This window comes from Bufo bufo, chromosome 3 (assembly GCF_905171765.1).
Source record: "Bufo bufo chromosome 3, aBufBuf1.1, whole genome shotgun sequence".
Classification (NCBI taxonomy): domain Eukaryota; kingdom Metazoa; phylum Chordata; class Amphibia; order Anura; family Bufonidae; genus Bufo; species Bufo bufo.
Window position 1 is genome coordinate 63,797,888 of NC_053391.1, and position 18,808 is coordinate 63,816,695.

Below are 18,808 nucleotides of genomic sequence, written 5' to 3' on the forward strand. Positions count from 1 at the left end.
AGAAGGCTAATCAATAAATTGCAGTCTTTGGGCTTGGACTCCCATATTGTTGAATGGATTAGGCAGTGGCTGAGGGACAGACAACAGAGGGTTGTAGTCAATGGAGTATATTCAGACCGTGGTCTTGTTACCAGTGGGGTACCTCAGGGATCTGTTCTGGGACCCATATTGTTTAATATATATTGCAGAAGGCCTCGATGGTAAGGTGTGTCTTTTTGCTGATGACACAAAGATTTGTAACAGGGTTGATGTTCCTGGAGGGATACACCAAATGGAAAAGGATTTAGGAAAACTAGAGGAATGGTCAAAAATCTGGCAACTAAAATTTAATGTTGATAAGTGCAAGATAATGCACCTGGGGCATAAAAACCCAAGAGCAGAATATAAAATCAGTGATACAGTCCTAACCTCAGTATCTGAGGAAAGGGATTTAGGGGTCATTATTTCAGAAGACTTAAAGGGACACTGACAGGCCCAATAAGCATATTTAGGTATATATATGACAGTACAGGTCTTATCAAGTGTATTAAAATCATCTAAGTATCCCCCCTGTCCACCTTATAAATACCGAAAACGAAAGTTTTATAACCTGCTTGTCTCGTTTCCAATCCGCCCAAGGGGCGGCATTTCATCTCAAAATGCGCCCAGCCAGCCACTCCCAACTGCCGTTCTGAAGCCCCGCCCAGCTCATCAATATTCACTTCACTGGGCGGCGGCTACAACTCTCCCCGACTCAAGTGCCCGGCGCATGCGCATAAAGCAGAGGCTGCAGCGGCCTCTAAGACGCAGACTGTCTGTACGCAGGCGTGATGTGACCCCGGCCGGGCGCATGCGCTGAAGATTAGACGGAGGACATGCCCAGAGGATTGAATTGGCCATGCGCAGGATCTTGAGTCGGGGAGAGTTGTAGCCGCCGCCCAGCGAAGTGAATATTGATGAGCTGGGCGGGGCTTCAGAACGGCAGTTGGGAGCTGCTGGCTGGGCGCATTTTGAGATGAAACGCCGCCCCTTGGGCAGATTGGAGACGAGACAAGCAGGTTATAAAACTTTAGTTTTCGGTATTTATAAGGTAGACAGGGGGGATACTTAGATGATTTTAATACACTTTATAAGACCTGTACTGTCATATATATACCTAAATATGCTTATTGGGCGAGTCAGTGTCCCTTTAAAGGTAGGCAGACAATGTCATAGAGCAGCAGGAAATGCTAGCAGAATGCTTGGGTGTATAGGGAGAGGAATTACCAGTAGAAAGAGGGAGGTGCTCATGCCGCTCTACAGAGCACTAGTGAGACCTCTTCTGGAGTATTGTGCTCAGTACTGGAGACCATATCTCCAGAAGGATATTGATACTTTGGAGAGAGTTCAGAGAAGAGCTACTAAACTAGTACATGGATTGCAGGATAAAACTTACCAGGAAAGATTAAAGGACCTTAACATGTATAGCTTGGAAGAAAGACGAGACAGAGGGGATATGATAGAAACTTTTAAATACATAAAGGGAATCAACAAGGTAAAAGAGGAGAGAATATTTAAAATAAGAAAAACTGCTACAAGAGGACATAGTTTTAAATTAGAGGGGCAAAGGTTCAAAGGTAATATCAGGAAGTATTACCGTACTTTACTGAGAGAGTAGTGGATGCATGGAATAGCCTTCCTGCAGAAGTGGTAGCTGCAAATACAGTGAAGGAGTTTAAGCATGCATGGGATAGGCATAAGGTCATCCTTCATATAAGATAGGGCCAAGGGCTATTCATAGTACTCAGTATATTGGGCAGACTAGATGGGCCAAATGGTTCTTATCTGCCGACACATTCTATGTTTCTATGAGACGGCACGGAGCCAAACTGATGCATTCTGAGCGGATCCTTTTCCATTCAGAATGCATTAGGGCAAAACTGATCCATTTTGGACCGCCTGTGAGAGCCTTGAACGGATCTCACAAACGGAAACCAAAACGCCAGTGTGAAAGTAGCCTAAGCTGATCCCCTTTTCTGCAAGTGTTTCCCTTTGTATCTGTATTTACATTTTTTATAATATATTTAATCATGCGGTGTGTGTGTTTTTGGTAGGCGTTTTCATGTACAAAGCAACATCTGATTTTCATTTTAATTATGGGATAACCCCTTTAAGGGGCTGTCCAGTCTTGGCGCACTGAGCAGCACATACTGGGCCGGTCCCTTTAGTATTAAAGGGCCTTTGATGCTCCATTTTACTGTGCATTGTAGTCGTCCTGTTTGCCAAGCAGCAGCCCGAGTACATTGTGAAGCAGGATGCCTGTCACCCCTTCTCCTAGGAGAAAGCTTTGTGTGTTCAGCTTGATCTTCCAGTTCAAACAGAGACAGAAAGTCCTGAGAGTCTCTTCCATTTACACTTGATCCAAGGCTGCCGCAGGTCTCTGCAATGTTCCATGCCTGGGAGACAGCAGCCTGCTCAGCATATATTGATTTTTCATGGGAGAAAGGGTCCCACAGGAGGTCTGCTTCTTCTGTCTCTGAATACAGAGCGCACTGTCGTGTATACAAATCAGATAGAGCAGGGGGCTGGCATGTCATTGTATACTGCTACTGTACAGATCTATGCCGCGACTTCAACATAGTAATAATCAGCATAATACACAGACTAGTAATTATCTATTATTTATTATCTATAAATTATCTATCTACCTGTATATGCTATCTATCTATCTATCTATCTATCTATCTATCTATCTATCTATCTAATATCTATCTATCTATCTATCTACAGTACAGACCAAAAGTTTGGACACACCTTCTCATTCAAAGAGTTTTCTTTATTTTCATGACTACGAAAATTGTAGATTCACACTGAAGGCATCAAAACTATGAATTAACACATGTGGAATTATATACATAACAAACAAGTGTGAAACAACTGAAAATATGTCATATTCTAGGTTCTTCAAAGTAGCCACCTTTTGCTTTGATTACTGCTTTGCACACTCTTGGCATTCTCTTGATGAGCTTCAAGAGGTAGTCCCCTGAAATGGTTTTCACTTCACAGGTGTGCCCTGTCAGGTTTAATAAGTGGGATTTCTTGCCTTATAAATGGGGTTGGGACCATCAGTAGCGTTGAGGAGAAGTCAGGTGGATACACAGCTGATAGTCCTACTGAATAGACTGTTAGAATTTGTATTATGGCAAGAAAAAAGCAGCTAAGTAAAGAAAAACTAGTGGCCATCATTACTTTAAGAAATGAAGGTCAGTCAGCCGATAAATTGGGAAAACTTTGAAAGTAAGGGCTATTTGACCATGAAGGAGAGTGATGGGGTGCTGCGCCAGATGACCTGGCCTCCACAGTCACCGGACCTGAACCCAATCGAGATGGTTTGGGGTGAGCTGGACCGCAGAGTGAAGGCAAAAGGGCCAACAAGTGCTAAGCATCTCTGGGAACTCCTTCAAGACTGTTGGAAGACCATTTCAGGGGACTACCTCTTGAAGCTCATCAAGAGAATGCCAAGAGTGTGCAAAGCAATAATCAAAGCAAAAGGTGGCTACTTTGAAGAACCTAGAATATGACATATTTTCAGTTGTTTCACACTTGTTTGTTATGTATATAATCCCACATGTGTTAATTCATAGTTTTGATGCCTTCATAGTCATGAAAATAAAGAAAACTCTTTGAATGAGAAGGTGTGTCCAAACTTTTGGTCTGTACTGTATATCTATTTATCTATCTATTTATCTCCATATCTATCTATCTGCCCAAAATACAAAAAAACGCACAATGTCCGCCGGGTAGGCCCATTGTCTATATTAAGCAATGCTTCCATTTTTCTGGATAAAATATTACGTCATTTCGCCCAGAATGCAAAATCATTTGTACAGGATACCACAGATTTCCTTAAAAAACTAACTATGGTTGACATACCGGAGGGGTCCATTTTGGCGACCTTCGATATTGTCAGCCTATACACTTCTATTCAGCACTATCTAGGTATGACGGCAGTCAGGGAAGCATTGAACACCTCCGAGTTCCCACCAGAATGCAGGGATTTCATTTTATCCTTATTACATTTGATACTCAACAATAATTATTTTTTATTTGGAGATGATTACTACATGCAAATCAGAGGGATGGCCATGGGGACGAACGTGGCGCCCACTTACGGCAACATGGTCGTCACCCATAGGGAGGAACATTACATCTATGTGTCGCACCACTTTAGCCATGTGCTGAGGTGGTGGCGATACGTAGATGAAATTTTTGTCATTTGGACAGGTACGATAGCAGAATTGGAATCTTTCCATCTTTTTCTAAATAACTTATTTCCGGAATTTTCACGAGAAAAAATACATTTTCTAGATGTAGATGTATCTCTTCAAAGTACTATACTCCATACCAGTTTATATGTTAAACCGACTGATAAAAATACTGTTTTAAGATACCCTTTAGTCAACTCACTAGGGCCAGGAGGATCATCAGTAATGAGAGCGAATTCGACAAAACATTTAACACCATGGTGCACTTATTTAAGGCCAGAGGCTATCCTCAAAGAGTATTAAGTGAAAACTTAACGGAAAAGTCTCCAATCGATTAATAGATCTAAAACATTACAAAAAACCACTAGGGACCATAATGGACAACGTATACCCTTTGTATCGACATATAATGATATGAGTACACACATCAGCAAGATCATATACAAACTCTAGCCTATTTTAGCTAGTGGTCATGCTGATAATGCAGAATTTAAATCTAAACCGGTGATGTCCTATAGGAGGTCTCCTAATCTTAAAGACAGGTTAGTAAAAAATGATATAGGATCCAGTAAGATCCCTCAACAGACATTTTTGACTACAAAGAAACTGGGATGTTATCCATGCCTACATTGCGTGAATTGCAAGTATATGAATAAGGGTACACATTTTGCACACCCGAGTACGCAGGTAACATATGCCATCAGACGCTACTTGACATGTGATTCCTCTTATGTCATTTATGTGCTCTGGTGTTCATGCCACTTGCTTTACGTCGGGGGAGACAACCTGTGATTTTAAAACACGATTTAATCCACATCGTTATTCGATCAGAAAACAACGTAAAGACTTACCGGTGTCTGAACACTTCATAGATAAAAAACATACTGAAAGTGATCTAAAATTTATGATTATTGACCAGGTTCCCCCTCCAAGAACCGTGGGCAATCGATTCAAATTATTGAAAAAACGGGAAGCGGAGTGGATATTTAAACTCAACCCGCTGAGACCAAATGGTCTCTATGTGGACTTCAGACCTTGGTTATTTGTTTAATTGCCTCTTTTTCTACCTTAGTCTTTTTCCGGTCACTTACAGCGTCTGTATATATTTGTTTTTAGATTATAACACAATTTTATTTATTTTTTAGGGTTGTTCCGGAGGGTAAACATATGACCGTCTCGCCAAACAGAAAGAAACACAGTCGGCAGTATTGAATTTTGTACAATTTTTTCTCCTTTTCTTTATTTCTAGTACTTTTGGTGCATGATAACTTTTTTATACCGAGGCTAGACAGGAATGATGGATCCCGATAATTGTCTTACTGTAAAACACAGGGGGCGCTCCCTTGTGTAATTACATTCAGTGACGTATCCTGTATCCTATAATGCTTATATGTAATGTGCCCGAAACAGGACACTATATTTTTTTACCTGTCATCTTAGGTGGGAGGCAGATTAGATCGGTTGGCCTGTATGTGTTGGGTAATAACCAGTTATGCGGCACATATGCCTCCCGATATGGGATCGGGTTAGGTGCGCTTAATTGTAGCACTTCCCGTCCCTTCTGCATGTCCCATTTGATGATATTCTATTACTTAATATACTACTATTTGGTTACCAGGATATGCTACCTTGTTTACACTGGTCATGTGATTTATCATGTGATCATGATGCGCGGACATGTACATTGATACATCCTGTACGCCATACAACTATGCCGGCTGATTGTCCTTTCCAGGTGAGTGGTCTGTGTTCACCTCAGTTTAGCTGGGTGAGATAACTGGAATCCAGAAATGGTGCTTCTTCATCGGGGCATAGCTTGCTGGAGATCCTTTTGTTTAAAGTTTATGGCAAGAAAGAAAAAGGGGGAGAGGCGCTCATAGGGTGGTAAGCGATGATAGTTCGGTTTAGCGAAATGGATGGAATATGCTCACCTTTTGGTGTTGTGCGTGTGTGAGCACAACGTCCGTAAGGGCAGATACACAGGAAGAAGGGGGTCGGTGCTGCCAGTACCCGTTCGGTCCCTTTGGGTGGAGTTGCCAAAAACTCCTAGGGACTGTGCTGGAAGCAGTGAATGGTTTGTGTGCTAGCACACGGTAGGGTACTTCTTTGGCGCAAAGAAACAACCTCAATTCGGGGGCTTTTGGTGTAATAGCTGTTTATTGTGCAATGGACAACGCGTTTCGGAGTTTATAACTCCTTTCTCAAGTCTTAGGGGCGTCAGCAGCAAGAATGGCCAGATGGCTGGGAGCCTCCTCTGGTGCGTGCTGCTGTGTATACCCTACCGTGTGCTAGCACACAAACCATTCACTACTTTGTTTAAAGTTGTATGGGCTGGATTTCTTTGGACTGGGAGACAGGTTGGTAGTGGGAGTCTCTCAGTCCACACCCCTAGTCCACTACAGATATTACCTTTAGCTGAGGAGATCACAGGTGGCGGGGCTATAATCAAGGAGGGATAAGACAACCCTCTGTGTGTATGACTGGGAGAGGAAGTGACCCTACAGATGGAGAGCCGGATAACCTGTGTGTAAACTCCGGTTTTTGAGGTGAGTCAGGGAGAAGACCTCTGTATTAGGTAGAGCCCAGACGGGCAGGTGTTTATTTTGGTTTATGTTTGTGCTAAAGCGCCAGAATAAAGCACCATTTGGACAAACCCCATTGTCAGAGGAGAAATCTGTGATTGCGGCCCCCTGTGAGAGAGCGATCACTTTATATATATATATATTCCCTATATGACTATATATGACTGTGTATTTAATACTACTACTAGTACTACTTTTGTGTCATATTCTAGATATGTCATTATTTTATTAAGTAAATTCCCATCTCGTCCTGTAGGTGTCACTATTGCCTCTTGTAAATGAACATCCAGCGCTGGGAAGCAGCCAGGCAAGAGGAAGAATTATTATGAACAGGTCCTATGCATCCTATAGTTTGGGTGAAGAAAGACATATGTCCATCGACTCCAACTTCATAGGGAAGGGGAAGCTTGAAGAAATAACTTTGGTGTATATGACATAACTCTACATAGAACCCAAGATTCTTAGCTTAGGTTCTCAGCAATTCTTTATTATGTAGGCATTATAAATGATGATCCCGTTATCAGCAGAAGTGATTGGATAATGGAGAAGGAAGCGATGTGGAAATGAAACGGCCGTGGCCCACAAGTGCCTCCATCCTCCTCATATAGAGAGATTATACATACTATAATATACTGTATAGTTATAAATACTCCGTAATTTCACCAAAAGTATTAAATAATGAACAATATGCCCGAAAATGTGGCTAAAAGGTAGTCCTTGTGGGTGCAGCATCTGTGGGGTTTGTCACCTTCTCTTATCCATAAATGAAAAAAATGGAATGGCGCTTTTTTTTTTTTAGCAGAGATACCGTAGAATAATAATTCCCTATGAAAATCTATTATTGGGGAAAATCTGGTTAAAAGCTACAAATGAATATATTCTGCAGTATAAAAATCTATGTTGATTTGTGAAGGTTATTTCCCTGAGACCCCCAGTGTTGCCCCAAGGCTACTTTTTTCACACTAGCGTTTTTGCTGGATCCGGCAGGGTTCCGTTACTGATATTAAACCATCTGCGTCCGTTTGAACGGATCCAGTTGTATTATCTTTAACATATTTTTAACATAGCCAAAACGGATCTGTCATGAACTCCATTGAAAGTCAATGGGGGACGGATCCGTTTTCTATTGTGGCAGATTGTGCCAGAGAAAATGGATCCATCCCCGTTTTACTCCGCATCCCAAGGACGGAAAGCAAAATACAACATGTTGCGGTTTGCTCTCCGGTCTAGGAACGCAACTAAACGGGACGGAATGCATTTTGGAGCGCTCTGTTCTGTTCAGTTCAGTTTTGTCCCCATTGACGATGAATGCGGACAAAACTGAAGCGTTTTTTTTTTCCGGTATTGAGCCCCTATGATAGAACTTGATACCGGAAAACTTTAACGCCAGTATGAAAGTACATATCAAGGGGAGAAAAACAGAACTGGATCGCACATCCACAATGCTATGCTTAGATCTAATTAAACTCTCTTCTCAGCGCAATATTAAGTGTACAGCCCCCCATACTACATGCTGTACAAAAAGGGAATTGGTGTACATTTTGATCAAAAGGCATAAGCCCACTCACCACGCCAAGGTTGTCTCTTTGAGTGGAACCTACTCTGACAAATAGGTGCAGCACAGTGCGGTGACAAAGCGGCACTGCCCTAGTAGGCGGCAGGACCTAGTGTTAAAGTATCCTAGGCCAAGCAAATATAAAAAGGAGATCAGAGAAGGCTATGTCCCAGGACCAGCCACACTCATAGTCCTGTGCAAGACAATGCAAGGATTTCTCTATCCTTTTAGCGGCTGGACCACCATTTTTTTTCTGTTACAGAGCCCCAAATCACCTGTGCAGTACTAAAGTTAAATGATAAGGTTTTGGCTTCCTGGAGCCACCACTAGGGGGAGTGCGCAAGTTTAAAAGGGTATTCTGGTTATAAGAATTATCCCCTATCCACAGCATATTGGATCAGTGGGGGTCTGATCACCGGCACCCCCACCAATCACAAGAACAGGGTCCATGAACTAGACAAGCCTGTCCCGTGCAGTTTCATCTGTTCTCTATGAGACTGCTCAAGAGAGCCAAGTATAATATAACGCTTTGCTGTTTTCAGTGGTCCCAAAAGAGAATGAATGGAGTGGCATGGCGCATATTTCACCAGTCTCTCCATTCATTTTGGTTTATGGGACCCCTTTTTGGTGATCACAAGTGTCCCAGCGATCAGACCCCCACCAGTCTAATAGTTATCCCCTATCCTATTGATAGAGGATAACTTCTTATAACCAGCAAAACTCTTTAACGCATTTTGTGCTAAAGGAGTTGTCTGGGACAGTGTTATAATAATAATAAAAAAATAATATACTTCTTGTTCCCAATTCTCTCCTTTCTCATGACCCTACTCCGATCCTTCCCCCACTGCAGCCATAACATAATGTTTTGACTGCAGCGGTGACACGCCCGTATTCCGCATGTAACCTCTACAGACAATCACTAGCCTCAGAGGTATACGGTACAAGACCATTGAAGCTAGTGGTTGACTGCAGCAGTTATATGTAGTATACGAGCATGTCACCGCTGCAGCCATAACAACAATGTTTATCAAGGGGGAATGGAGTAGAGGTACATGAACTGAATGGATTTGGGACTTTTCCTTCTCCGCTGTCTAGAGAGGGATATAACTATATACTTCTAGCAATTTAAAAGTAGGGATGAATTAATCAAAAGGTATTTGGGCAGGAGTGTAGCTATAGGGGGTGCAGAGGTAGCAGTCGCTACTGGGCCCAGGAGCCTGAGGGGGCCCAAAGACCCCTTGTGCTGCATAAGAAGACCCTGGTATTATAGAAATGCTGGTCCAGTTACACCTCTGGCTGGAGGGAAGGGGTTAGTTCAAGAATTTGGCATGGTAGGGTAGTTTAAATTTTTACCTTAGGCAGCACAAAGGCTATGTGCTTCCCTGCCCCTGACCACAGAGCACTGAGGGAAGGGGGGCCCAAGCTGAACTCTTGCACCAGGGCCTGTGAGCCTTTAGCTACGCCCCTGTATTTGGGCCACTTCTCTATGAGATCACTAAGCCAGCACTGAGGGGAAAGGAGCAAGGAAGCTACTGAGCATGTCAGTCCACCTCTCAATGCAGGAGAAGGTGGACCAGAAGGAGGGACAGCAGGGGGCGCTACCAGAGAGGAAAATGTACGAGCAGAGAAAGAGATTTCCTATATGCCCCTCTAGTACTTCGATCTTGTAAGTAGTATTTAATGTGTGTTCGGTATCTTAAGTGGCAGTATTTCACTATTAGAAGTGAAGAGGCGGACTGTCACTCCAGGGAATGTATACCAGTGATTGATTACAGTGATAGAAGAATGAAGTTTGTTCTTTCCGTTTGAGCTCCATTCCTGTGAGAAAGGCGAGCAGTGCAGATCTAGTCATATTTTACTTCAAATAATAAAAGTTATTTAATACATTATATGTACCCTTAAAATGGTTAAAAAATGAAAAATCTCATATAGCTAAATTGATGAAAAAAATTTAAAAAGTTATGAGCGCTGGAACACAGAAGGGGCAAAATGTTACTGGTCCTTAAAGGAGTTGTCCACTTTTTACTATTGATGAAGTGTCCTCATGATAGGTCATCAATATCAGCTGTTTGATCAGCTTTTTGAACAGAAGGCAGCACTCATAAGAGAGCTGCCTTCTCTGCTCTGTTTACCTGCTCGCCGCAGCAATTGCAGTGGTGAGCAGGTGTAATTACAACTTCTAGGGGACGGCTCTGTCTGTTCAAGTGAATACTACAGAGCCGTCCCATAGAAGTGAATGGGGACGCCATACTTGTAATTACACCTGCTCACCACTGCAATTGCTGCGGCAAGTAGGTAAACAGAGCAGAGAACACAGTGCTTGTACTAGCGCTGCCTTCTCTTCAAACCGCAGGGGGGATCTGATATTAAAGACTTATCCTGAGGATAGGTCATCAATAGTAAAAAGCGGACAACTCATTTAAGGACCAGTAACGTTTTCCCCTTCTGTGTACCAACGCTCATAACTTTTTTATTTTTTTGGCAATTTAGCTATATAAGATTTAAATTTTTTTAACCATTTTAAGGGTACATATAATGTATTAAATAACTTTTATTGTTTGAAAAAAATATATGACTAGATCTGCACTGCTCGCCTTTCTCACAGGAATGGAGCTCAAACGGAAAGAAAAAACTTCATTCTTCTATCACTGTAATCAATCACTAGTATACATTCCCTGGAGTGACAGTCCGCCTCTTCACTTTCACTCGGAACTTTCTACTCGAAAATAAAAAGCTCTAATAGTGAAATACTGCCACTCAAGATACCGAACACACATTAAATACTACTTACAAGATCGTAGTACTAGAGGAGCATATAGGAAGTCCCTTTCTCTGCTCGTACATTGTCTCTGAAACTGCAATTTGTCTCTTTCTTTTCATTTAGGTCTTCCAACTTCAAAGACAAACTTTTATTATTTTACTTTGAGGGGGAAATATTTAAAAAAAAACAGCAATTTTAACATTATTTGTGGGATTTATTTTTACAGCTTTCACTGTCCGTTATAAGTTATATGATAACTCTATTCTGCGGGTCAGTACAATTATGATGATAGCAAATGTATTCAGGTTTTATTATGTTATACTAAAAATAATAAAAATACTTGTTTTCCCAAAATAATCAGTTTTTGTGTCGCTGCATTCCAAGATCCAGAATATTTTTATTTTCCTGACAGTATAGATTCCTATCTAGTAATAATGGTTATGAGAGAGGATGTTTTTTATTCTATACTGCAGGCTGTCCGCATCCCCTCTGCCCCCTTGTCCTCTTCCAGCCTGGCTGAGATCACAGCCAGCTAAGGGGGGAAGAGGGCTGCTTTGAGCCTTCATATATTGGGCTGGGTATCAGCTAGAGATGTGGGTCTGACATTCTAAATAGGGATGAGAGAATCGACTTTGGATAAAACATCCAAAGTCAATTTGCATAAAACATTGTTTTAATACTGCATGGAGCAGGAGCTCCGTACGGTATTAGAATGTATTGGCTCTGATAAGCCGAAGCTATTGCCTTCGAACCTAACCCGAGTTCGGGAAATGTTTTTTACAGTACAAATTAATTTATGAAGTTATTGCGCAAAGTCTCGCGAGACTTCGCGAAGCAATAGCTTCGTCTCATCGGAGCCAATACATTCTAATACTGTTCGGAGCTCCTGCTCTATGCAGTATTAAAACAAAGTTTTATACGAATAGACTTTGGATGTTTCATCCGATGTCAATTCGCTCATCCCTAATTCTAAGCTTTAAAACATGACCAGAATAGAAGAAATAGCTGCCATAAGATAGGGAGATATAGCCTTTAGCAATTGGGTCAGGAGTGAAAGCTGCTGTAACCTGCTTTTAATTTTCAGAATTCTAAAGGCTATAGATCCCAATGTAGAGGAGATAATGCTCTTGTTTTAAAGTTTAGATTGCCGACTTTCAAACAGGACCAGATATCTCTAGCTGCTTCAGAGCCAGAGTTATGAAGGCTCAAGGCAGCCCTCTCTCCTCACCCTGCTGCCCAGGCAGTGCCTGGCCTGAACTGTTGGGTCCTTGTCCCAAAGCCTGAAAAGAGCTTGTAATAATGGTTAGGGGGTTAACAGTAAAAAATCAGGGCACCCATTTCATAAGATAAAATCTATGCATGGCTAGTTATCATGGAGACTGAGACCTAAGGATCCTTTTAATAGGACAGTCTATAAAGAATTACAGGTCCTTATCTCAGCAAACCAAGTGTCCTACCGTATGTGAGAGTTCTAGTGGGTTACCATGATATGCTTATGGGTCTTTTTACACGGGAAGAATTTTTTTGTCAATTATCAAGCACTGATCATTTGATTTGATTTGATTCAACTTTATTGTCATCACACATGTAAAATACAGGGTAACAAAATACAGGTATAGCGTGCTGATTGACGCTCGTTAAGTCTCGTTTACATGGACAATCATTGTGATCATAGGGACAATTATTTGTCCCCACACAGATTTAATTTTTTGGCAGCACATTCCTGTTTACATGGATTGAGATGCTACAGTGATGACTTTAGTGCTGCATAAAATATGTGATCAGCCGACAAACCAGCATCAGAATGCCCTATAAACATTAGCTGGTCAGCTGGCACCACCAGGTTTGACATACATCTAATGTTTATAGCCATCTCTTGTCGAGTCACCAGTCTCCTATACGTTGATTGCCTGGACCTATAGGTGCGGTAGCAGCGCTGCCTCCATTGTGTACACTGTGCTCATTTGACAACTGGTCAGTAGATTTGAGGTTGTACGATTTTTCTTGCACTAGTTGTCATCATAGAATGCAGTAAAAAACCCAGCTCTGTAATATAAGGTCCCTAATCTACCACCTTTAAAAAGGCACATCAGTCTCATTTAGGCAAAACTGCCCCTCCATTGTGTTCATTAAAACCACTGCCATAAAATATTTTTCCTCCTCAGTGATTGTGGTAGAGGTAGGGGCATAGCTGCAGGGGGCAGTAGCAGTTGCCCCTGTACCCTGTTCCCTGAGGGGCCTAAAGGCCTCTCTACTAAATAAGAAGCCACCAGTTTTATATATGGCACGTTATCAGTGGCGGCCACTGTTACAGATTTTGCATTTGCTACCAAGAGATCTGCATATGGGAACCTGAAGGGATATTCCCATCTGGTACATTTATGGCATATCGCTAGTATATGTCATAATGTCAAATAGGGACCTGCTCCTATCTCCAGAACGGCAACCCAAAATTGAAGGGAGAGCAAGCTGCGCATGCACAGCCACGCTCCGTTTACCACAATGGGAGTCCCAAAAATGGCCAACCTTAGCTATTTTCATACGTCCTATAGAAGTAAATGAAGAAGGTCTTGCACATCTGTGGTGTGTCCTCCATTAGCTAAGCCGCATCCTGGAGATAAGAGCAGGTCTCAGAGGTGAGACCCGGACCTATCTGCCATTTATGGAATATTCTAGTGATATAGTGCTATGCCATACATGTCTCAGATGGGAATACCCCTTTAAAGGGTCTATCTATTGAGCCCAAAACCACCAAATGTGATAAGATTAAAAAATAAACTATTTTCATCAGTTAATTCCATGCTGTTTCCAGTGCTGCTTTTTTTTGCCTTTGACGGATGCAGCGATGAATTGCTTACATACCCCACATCACAACTGCAGCCAATTATTGGCCTCAGTGGTATATTGGCATGAGACCACTGAGGCCAGTGATTGGCTGCAGTGGCCATGTGCTGTATGTATATGGCATGTCACTGATGGAGCCAAGTAAACTAAATCCTGATGATGAAATCTGGTGGGAGATCAACCGGTGATGAGTCATTTTTTTGTTTTAAATATTATTTTATGATATTTATTGTCCTTGGGCTCCTTGTTAAATACGGGACAACCCCTTAATTTTTTACTATTCAGTGTGGTTTAGTGCAAGTATTGATATATGTCTGCTGCCTCTAAGTACATAAAAACTGGTAATAATGGGAGTTACTGCCTGTTTGAATGTTTTACTGAGTTCAGCTGAGAACATCTCCCTTTTTGGTGCCTCTCGAGCTCTCCTTGTAATGTTCCTGCCTTCAGTGTACCAAATACCAATCTATCACTGGGTGTTTTCAAGCACAGCAAACTGGCAGCTTGGGTTCCAGGAAGTCAGTCCAGACAATAATTATTGTATTCTTTTCATCCTTAAAGTAAAGAACGTTAAACAAGCAATTACTGCATCATTCATATTATCTAATTATAATTGGTAATCAAGTGGTTTACCGCTGCGGCATGAAAGAATGAGTCTGTCCCACTGGGATTTGAACCTGCGACCCTGATGTCACACACAGATGTTTCATACAGTATATGAGTTTTACTTGGTTGAGATGCTATTAAATTTGAGAAATTACTGAAATTACTCATATATTACAAGGCTGACAACGCTTAAAATAGTCAAAACAATGGTAAAGCTACATGAAATTCTACATTGAAATGCAGAAGAAGGGCAGGAAAGTGACAGGTTAAAAATGTAAATAAATCTCACGTAATGGGTTCTACTGTACATATTCGATATTTTCAAAGGTGAGAGAACACGATCAATGAAGTCCTAGAACTACTACTAATACTCTGATTGAAGAGTCCTGGAGCTCCTAAAAGATACCCTCCTGATCTCCTATTTTCATAAATCGATTTGGCCAAGAAACGGGCAAATTGGCGGTTTCAAAAGATCAATATGTATGCATGTACCTCCACTGTGCAATTGAAATAAATAGGTGATTAATGCTTCAATGACTATGACCTGATCTAATATGTAGGGTTCCAAGCAGTATGACCTAACCTAATGTTTAGGCTTTTAACCACTACAATCTAACCTAAACCAAATATGTAGCATTCTAACCACTGTGACCTAACTTAATATGTAGGATTCCAATTACTGTGACCTAACCTAATATGTAGGATTCCAACCACTGTGACCTAATCTAGTTTGCATGGTTCCGACCAATACAACCTAATCTAATATGTAGGATTCCAACCACTGTGACCTAACCTTATTTGTAGGATTCCAACCACAGCGACCTAACCTAATATGTAGGATTCCAATCACTGCGACCTAACCTTATATGTAGGGTTCCAACCACTATGACTTAGCCTAATATGTAGTATTCCAATTACTAAGACCTAATATAATTGGTAGGGTTCTAACCACTACTAACTAACCTAATATGTAGGATTTCCACTACTATGACCCAAACTAATATGTAGGTTTTCAACTAATGCAACCTAATCTAATATGTAACATTCCAACCACTGCGACCTAACCTAATATGTAGGGTTCAAACCTCAATGAGTTAGTGTAATATGTAGGAGTCCAACCACTACAACCTAATCTAATATGTAAGGTTCCAACCAGTACAACCTAACCTAATATTTAGGGTTCCAACCACTATGACCTAAACCAGTATGTAGGGTTTCAACCACTATGACCTTGCCTAATATGTAGGGTTCCAACCACTATGATCTAACCGAATATGTAGGGTTCCAAACACTACAACTTAACCTAATATGTATAGTTTGAATGCCAACCACCAACAACCTGACCTAATATGTAAGGTTCCAATCACTATGACCTAACGTAATTTACAGAAAGAAGAGGACTCTCATTTCTGCTGCTGTGGGAGGAGTTTAGAGAGTGATGACCAAGTATTCACATGACCATTGTCCATACAAGTATATAGGAGATATGGAGATGACCAAATGGGCATGCCTGAACTTCCAGCAGTTTAGCATTTCTCCACATGAAATGTGTGAATGGAAATAGCAGGAAAACACCCTTAAAGGGTCCTATGGAACTCTATGGTTCAAAGTGCTAGAAGCCTTTTATAGGAATTCCAGCTCCCAAACTACCACCAGTTCCATTTCCAATGTATCAATGGCAGGTCAGGAAAACCTTGAACTAGCTTTGAAAAATGAGGGTTTCAAAGCATTAGATAGATTAACTCTTAAGTAAATATTTAGGGGGTGTCACATTAGGGGTTGCTATAGAGGCAGATTGAGTGTAGAGAAAATAAGGGTGGTCGTACACATTAGAAGGATGCTGGCCAAAGCTTTTGGCTTTTTTCGGGACTGGCCAACCAACTCTCCTTTACATACTGAAAACACATGCACACTTGATGTTTTGGAAAATCACAAATAATGCATAGACAGATAGAGTGGCTCTTGCTTCTTCTGGCAATAAAGTCAATCAGTGGGGAAGAGGGGTGGGGAGGGTTCTAGGATCCTGTTGCCCCTGACAATTTGGGATTGCTTCCCCCAAACTCTGGAGAAGTGGTATATTTGATGTATCATAGCACATATGGGCCTGGTATCATGGGCTGTTCACACATTTTTGTCTAAAATAGAGGCACACATAACACTTTAGCTCATTTTGGCAACCAAAAGTAACACAAACTGTGACTTTCCACCGTTTTCATACCAGAAATGGCAGTCTTTTGTAAAAAAAAAAAAAAAGGGTATTCAGGGACAGGAGGGGTCCAAGACCACACAGCGGCCTAGCTATTTACTATAATTTACATCAGAAAACCATAAAACTGTCCTAAATTATAGCTGAAATCTACGCCAGCTCTGAGTTGTTATACATTTCCGAATCAAGAGCACGTTAGGATAGGAGATTCGTCAAAATTATTAAGAGGTGCTCACCTTTTCATAAATTTGGTACATCTCAAAGGAAACTGATCACTAAGACCAGTGTTAGAAAATCAGAACCTCAGTGTCCATTTGCAGCCAGTTTCAGGTTTTATCAATGGTAGCCAAACATAGGACTACCGAAGAAGGAAACCATTTATCAAATGACTAGGAGTCTAGGACCCAACAAAATATTCTTTAGTTAAGGTCATCCTCTAAATTTAACCTTGTTAAATTTCACTTGTATCAATGAAAATCCTCTGTAATCTAAGCATCACAATCTAGATTATAATCCCGAGAAAATAACTAAAATGAAATTGTTTATCGGAATAGGAATAAAAGAGCGATTGAGTAGAGCGTTCCCTGTTCCTTGGCCGATGTCCCTATTTCCTGTTCTTAATAGCCTCTTGCACCATCGCAGGTGGAGTATGATGGGTCTGACTCCAGTAGAGTCATCTCCGTGTTGGGGGCTATGAATAAACTTCTCGCAGTATGTTTGGCCTCAGCAAACATTTCCGTTCCATCCTGGAACTATTTTGGGAAAATATGTTTTTCTAGGTTCCAAAAATAGATTGAAAACAAACTCTTTGGAAAATGTCTTACATTTTAGTTGCGCCCACCATCTTGTGGCCTGCGGCAGGTGAGATGTGCATATTATCTTATTTGTGTTTGTGCTCTCTTGTTTTGCAGTTTTATTTTCTCTTTGCGTTGCCGATCGATAGTGCTGATATTTCAAAGGGTCAGACATTGTACCTTTATTGATCCGAGGAGCGGCCTGACACAGCTGAACAGCAGATGAATCCAGACAGATCAATTGCAACCATGTCTAGATTTCAAACATTGCTTATTCAAAGCCATCAAAGCATCATGTGCCCTGAATCTTATTGTATTACATGAGTAGGGGAGCAATAAAATTCAAACATGAATGGTGATATGCCATATAGGTTTGAATCATCCCACATATAAAGGGCTATAATATTATACTGTGTCCTGTAAAGAATAGCATTAATTTTTGCAGTTTTTTCCCCGTGAATCTCAACAATTTATTATTTCTAGGTCCAACCTTCTGTCGTCATTCATTTCTTATTATATATCTAAAGTGTTCCATTTTTGCTCATTTGCCACCACAAGGGGGAGTTTAGGAGCTAACTGCATACTTTTGTATTAAAGGGGGTTTTCCGGTACTATCCTCACAATAGGTCATCAATATCAGATCAGTGGGGATCTGATACCGGGCAGTCCCACAATCAGCTGTTTTGGGCTGCCACTGGAGCAGGAAAACATGGACATGAGCATGAAGGCTCTATTCACTGAATAGCTTCCAGCACCGTTGTACTGCAGCTCATCTTCCATCCGCATGAATGGAAGATGAGCTATAGTACCCTGGAATAGCCACTACACAGATTCCAGTGTCTGCAGCTGTCTGAGACATTTGACGAGTGGGATGACAGGAGTTGGACCCCCACCAATCTGATATTGATGACCTGTCCTGAGGATAGGTCATCAATAGTTAACTCCAGGAAAACCCATTTTAAAGAGGTATTCCAGTTAAACAAGTTATCACCTACTCACTGGATAAGGGGTAACTATTAAATTGGTGGGAGTCTGACCACTGGGACTGATTATGATAACATGGGTCCTGTGGCACTCTGTGGCTCCATTCTTCTTTTTGCACTGAATATAAAGGGTGACTGCTCTGCAGAAAGTATCCAATGAAAACACTGAATACCACCATAGGCATCTAATTGCCCACTGGAGACCCAGAGTTTCCCTTTGGCCACATTCAGGGTGGTAGACATTAGCATACCCTTTT